The 5,976-nt window shown below is 42.7% G+C and overlaps 1 pseudogene; it reads left to right on the top strand.

The window, feature by feature from the left end:
• The first annotated feature begins 586 nt into the window (after window positions 1–586).
• Window positions 587–5,976, top strand: part of LOC116097631 — a 7,498-nt pseudogene continuing 2,108 nt past the window's right edge.

Below are 5,976 nucleotides of genomic sequence, written 5' to 3' on the forward strand. Positions count from 1 at the left end.
AATCTATACACATACACATAAACACATACACAAACAAATAAACAAATGTAAGTTTTAAAAAAAAATAAATGGTGTGTGTGTGTGTGTGTGTGTGTGTGTGTGTGTGTGTAGTACTGGGAAACCAAGAATCACCCACATTCCAAGTCCAGGTGCTGCCCCATGTCCAGCCCACCTTAGTGACTCAGCACCAGCAGCCCCATTATCACTAGCAGCCAAGTCTCCATGATCATATATTTTTGCTATGCACATGCTCCATACTCCTTATAAAGCCCAGACCATCATGGCCTCCTATCTCTCCTTTTGTATTCGTGCTCATAAGCAACCTTTTGCATACTTCCACCCCTGCAAAACACACACACACACACACACACAGAGAGAGAGAGAGAGAGAGAGAGAGAGAGAGAGAGAGAGAGAGAGAGAGAAGTCCATCACATGAAGTCCTCTGTGTGTTGTAATTATGTGGCATTTCTTGGCCCTCTGTTCAATGCTAAACACATTGGTGTCATGACTCAGACAGGATTTCCTGGTGCCTGTGCTCCCTTTTGGGATCTAAGCTGCACTGGGACCCAATCCCTTATCTCTGGTTATGCACAACAGACTCACCTTCCAGCCCTCAGATCTCTGGGCACTGAATCCACCAGTGCAATTGGTAAGTTTCCACTTTGGTTTGTGTAAATGCTTCCAAGTTCAAGGGAGTGATTGTCGAATGTCCAGAACCTCTCTTGGAGGCAGAGGCACCCCTAGCTTCTGTCTTTAAGGCTACAAATGATCCTCTTCACCTATTGTACTTCCAACCCTTTCCCTTGGGTGAGGCATTGTTTTTTAGCTCAGTTTTTTGCCTTTTGGCTTCACTTGAAAACCCTGGAACCAGGCATGGAGTCTCCTGAGTATGTTAGTCCTAACTTCGTTGAGGGAAGAGATGACCCAGTGTTAGGGGATGGCTTTCTGCATTGTGTATTCAGACGCTGATTTCTATACCCAGAGATCTGGTTGCAGACTGGACATTGGCATGGTTAAGCATCTCCAATCTCAATGTTATGTAAAAACTGTTTCCCATCACCTCTGATTGGTTAATAAAGAGCTGATCAGCCAACTACCTGAGCAGAGGAGATAGAGCAGGACTTTCGATCTGAGAGAGGAGAGAAGTGGAAAGACTGTGGAAGGACCAAGAGAGTTTGCCATGAGATTGTGATAAGAGCAGAGTCATGAGAACACACATGGGCCAGAGCAAGCCAGGGCAAGACTTGGACCACAGTTAAAGGACCACGTGGCTGGGAAATAGGCAGCCTAGTCAGGTTAGAATCGCTCAGAGTCTGCCCAGCTTGCAGCTTATTAAGACCAGTTTTCTGTGTTGTTTATTCAGGAGCTAAAATGAGCTATAGGTGTAGGACATAGAAACACCCTACAGTTATTTGGGAGCAAAAGGAGTATAAGACACCCCCCAACCTAGAATTATATTTACAACCCAGTGAACAGTTTATGTCTTCCTGGTTGGTCTTCCCTGGGGCCTGGAGATACCGTTGAGTACAGGCCCAGGATAGTCCTCCCTCTTCACCCCTGGGAACTTTGTTGTTCATACCTTCTGGCTCTCCCTTGATGCTGCCTATGCCCTAGACTACTTACTGTCTAACCCCACATACCCTTGGGAATTAGAGGTAAGATGGCACAGAATCCACGATACAGACCCCAGTAACAGGTGAGAAATGGCACGGCAAGCTCTTCTGAAAGCTGCTGCAAGCTCCTTTAATACCTCTAGCGGTGCCCTATTGATCCCAAGAAATCATCTCTTCTAACCAGCAGTTTCCTGGTTGGCTGGCATTGTCTGTATCAGCAATTCTTTGTCTCTCGGGCAGTCTTCAGTTAGGTCCTCCTGCAGGAGATGCAACCCCTTGTGTTTACATAGAGGTGGCCAATGCCATTCCTCCTACATTACCACTCTTTTGTTTTAAGATTTTGACAGCCTAGTGGGAGCCAGGGTGTCATTGCCTCAACATTGCTGACCCCCACCTCAGAGGATTCCCTGTATACTGGACAGTGTCTGTCTTTTTTTTTTTTTTAACTTTTATTGCATTATGATGAGAAAAGTCACATGATTTCAATTTATCTGAATTTGTTAACATTTAAAAACATATTTCAATTAAATATAATTGAATCACATTCTTGCTTCCCTTTTGTACCACTGCTCCTCCCAGAGACCCCCCTTCAATACCTACAATATCTTTTTTGTCATATTCCTTAAAATTTATAAAATATTGTAACAATAAAAATAAGTATTATAAAAGTTGTTTGATATAAAGCAACAATCAATTTAACAGTCTTATGTAGGTGCTCATCTACAGCAATAGTGAAAATACATTTTTCTGAATATAAATTTTAAATAACTCCAAACATATTAACTGTATACTTAAAAATAATGCATCAGTACTAGTATTTTCTTAAATGAACATGAATATATAAAGTCTTTTTGAAGAAAGTTGCCCGGGAAGTTCACGCTGAGATACAACAACTGCCTGAAGACATTCGCAGACATCCAAGCTGCTGGGACCTTGGCTCCTGACTCCTTCCCCAGTGTTTATGTTATGCAAATATCATTGTAATCTAGAGATTCGGTTTTCATGTACCTATACATATTCTGGACATTCTAAGTAAAGATAGGAAGCCTTGATTGGGGCGCAACTTGGCTTTGTGATTTTCTTGTTCTCGAACCCTATATTTCAGGTCCTTTAGTCCTTCGCCTGAGAGAACCCAAGTTCATGAAACTGTGGGTCAGTTTCAAGGAAACACCTGATGGCATTGAGCCTTGTGACCTCAGTTGGCCAAAATTTGTTTTATGCTCCCTTGCCGGTGTGAGTGTCTTGCCTTTTACAGGCTTTGTGTCCTCAATCTTATCCTAGAGACTGTTATCCCGGCAGGGCATGACTTGTAATTAATTGGTAAGACTTGTAATTGACTAAAATACTTGCTCTGAGCCTTTTGTTCTTGCTGGATGAACACTGCCATATGGAGTATGAATAAAGTAACTGACTGACTGGAGTGAGTATGCGGTAGGCAGTTCGGTTTTAGTATTTGCGTTAAGCAGCCACCAGCTCCATCCATGTTTTTACTGTATTACAAAGTTTGACTAACTTTACACATTTAAAAAATGCTGACTGTGTATGTTTAAATTGTAATTTTACCTATTACCTGACATCTAATCCCTATATATTTCTATTATTTAAAAATTAAGAAATGAAAATTTGCTATTAACAATAAAAGTTATTTTAATGTAAAAAAAATGTACTACTGTCTTTTCTAAGAATTTAGGGGCTGAGTTCATAAAATGCTGGTTCATAGGATAATCAGAAGGGAACGTGGAATAAATGACTGAACCAATATATAAATAAAAGACTGGCCTTTGATCTACAAGCGAGAACTATCCCCAGAGAAAACTGCTTGGAGAGTGAACACAGCTCTTTTAGAATTTTTTTTTCCAGCAGCTCTTCTGACTTTGATCAGAAAAACCCATGAGCTATCTAGAGAATCTTTAGAATTTTTTCTAGCACAAGAGAGCTATGTCTAGCAGAAAGCTATCTCAAGCAGACTACAGATCCGAGAGCTACCAACAGAGCTGTCTGGGGTCATCTCTAGCAGAACACAGGGCTGTCAGCTTGTACCCACAATTGACTTCCAATTATTCTTTCACCGATCTGGAACATCCTTTCCTTTGAACCCCTCTCTAAGTCCCTGGCACCCTACCACCAACAAAGGGCTCTCTGACCTCCTCCTCTGGGAGATGATTCCTTGATTAGGAATCCCCACCTCCTCCAGTCAGACAATGACCCTGAATTCACTTCGCCAATTTACCAAACCCTATCCAAAACATTCAATATCCCTTGGCATTTCCATATTCCATACCATACCCAGTCCATAAGAAAGATAGAACAATCTACCTGTTCCTATAAAAATACTCTGGTCAAACTCTCACAAAAACTTCATCTTAATTGGATAAAGTTCCTACTGCTGGCCCTTCTCAGGCTATTCCATTTGAACTCATGTATAAGACAACCTGTTCTGACCCCAGTTCTTTTACTAAAACCCTTATCTCTCCCAGGTCACCTATTCACCCCCTTATACTGTCATCAGGACTCCCTCCTATGGAACTGAAATAACCACTACGTACACCAACCATATGGCAACTCCTATCCATCCCCAGACCACACTGGGGACTTAGCCTTTCTCTCCCCTCTGGACCAATGTATCTCACCCCTTCCTCCTAAATGGAAGGGCTCCTTCAAGGTAATTCTTGTAACTGCCACAATCACTAAGCTTAAGTGTCTCCCTCATCAGACTCACCTATCCAACTTCAAGCCCTTTACTCCTCCACCTCAAGATAACTTCTCTTCCTACATATCAACCCAGCAGGCCCCTGCTTCCTTAAGTTTCAGAGGACATCAAGATCAACCATATTGTCCATGGTTCCAGAAGAATGACACTTCACCACAGCAGCTGTGTTCAACTCTATTGGATTGGACATAGGCTTTTCATCCATACTCCTGTCTGCTTCTGTCAGGGCAACTCTTTTTTTTTTTTTTTTTAGATATTTTCTTTATTTACATGTAAATTTCTCCTTTCCCAGTTTCCCCTCCAAAAAACAAACAAACAAACAAACAAAAACAACAAAAACAAACCCCTGTTGCCTCCCACCTCCCCATGCCTGCCACCCCACCCTCTCCCACTTATTGGCCCTGGCATTCCCCTACACTGGGGCACAGAACTTTCACAGGGCCAAGGGCCTCTCCTCCTATTGATGATCGAATTTGCAATCCTCTGTTGTCTCCCGGTGGGTGCTCTAGGACTGGGACGAACAATTATCTGTGGGAGCAAGCAGTTAGTAAGGAAAGACACAGACGCCAAGTAGATTCTTATCAAGGTGTGTTCTTTACTTAGTGAATCGGGATATTTATACCTAAGGCAAAACAATCTTATGTCTTTTAGCATAGAAGTGAGAACAGGGAAAAAACATCTCAGTCTGTAAACAAGCCCCTGCAGCAAGGGCTCCAGGCAGGAAAGCGGATTAAAGGTTCCTTATGAATTCTGGGCTACCAGTTCTGTCTTTGTTCCTTAGAGCTGTCTCCGGTCCTAAATACCTGATGGGCCAAGCCGGCCTGCTGCCTCAGGAGTCCAATTGAGGAATCCCCGTTGAGCTCAGCAGGGACAGTACAATCCTCTACTATACACATGCTGCTGGAACAATCAGACCCACCATGTGCAGTCCTTGGTTGGTGGTTGAGACCCTGGGAGCTCTGAGGGTGCTAGTTAGTTCATATATTGTTGTTTGTCCTAAGGGGCTGCTCCTCTGGTCCTTTCTCTAACTCCTTCATTGAGGGCCCTGTACTCAGTTCGATGGATGGCTGTGAGCCTCTACATCTGTATTAGTCAGGTACTGTCAGAGCCTCTCAGGAGATAGCTATATTTAGGTTGGCTTGCCCTTCCTTCAGTCTCTGCTCCATAGTTAATCTCTGTAACTCCTTCCGTGGGTATTTGGTTCCCCCTTTAAGAAGGAATGAAATGTCCACCATTTGGTCTTCCTTCTTCTTGAGTTTCTTGTGGTTTGTGGGTTGTTCTTCCTGTATTCCAACCTTCTGGGCTAATAACCACTTATCAGAGAGTGCATACCATGTGTGTTTTTTTGTGATTGGGTTACCTCATTCAGGATGATATTCTCCAAATCCATTCATTTCCCTAAGAATTTCATAAATTTATTGTTTTTAATAGCTGAGTAGTACTCCATTGTGTAGATGTACCACAACTTCTATATCCACTCCTCTGTTGAGGGACTACTCTTCCAAAGGTCATAAGTTCAAATCCCAGCAACCACATGGTGGCTCACAATCATCTATAATGAGAAACAAATAAAAACCTATGGGCCGGAGCGAACAGGGCCAGAGCAAGAGAGAGAAATCAAAAAGAACACACATGGTATGCACTCTCTGATAA

Source organism: Mastomys coucha, unplaced genomic scaffold (assembly GCF_008632895.1).
Source record: "Mastomys coucha isolate ucsf_1 unplaced genomic scaffold, UCSF_Mcou_1 pScaffold19, whole genome shotgun sequence".
Lineage (NCBI taxonomy): Eukaryota > Metazoa > Chordata > Mammalia > Rodentia > Muridae > Mastomys > Mastomys coucha.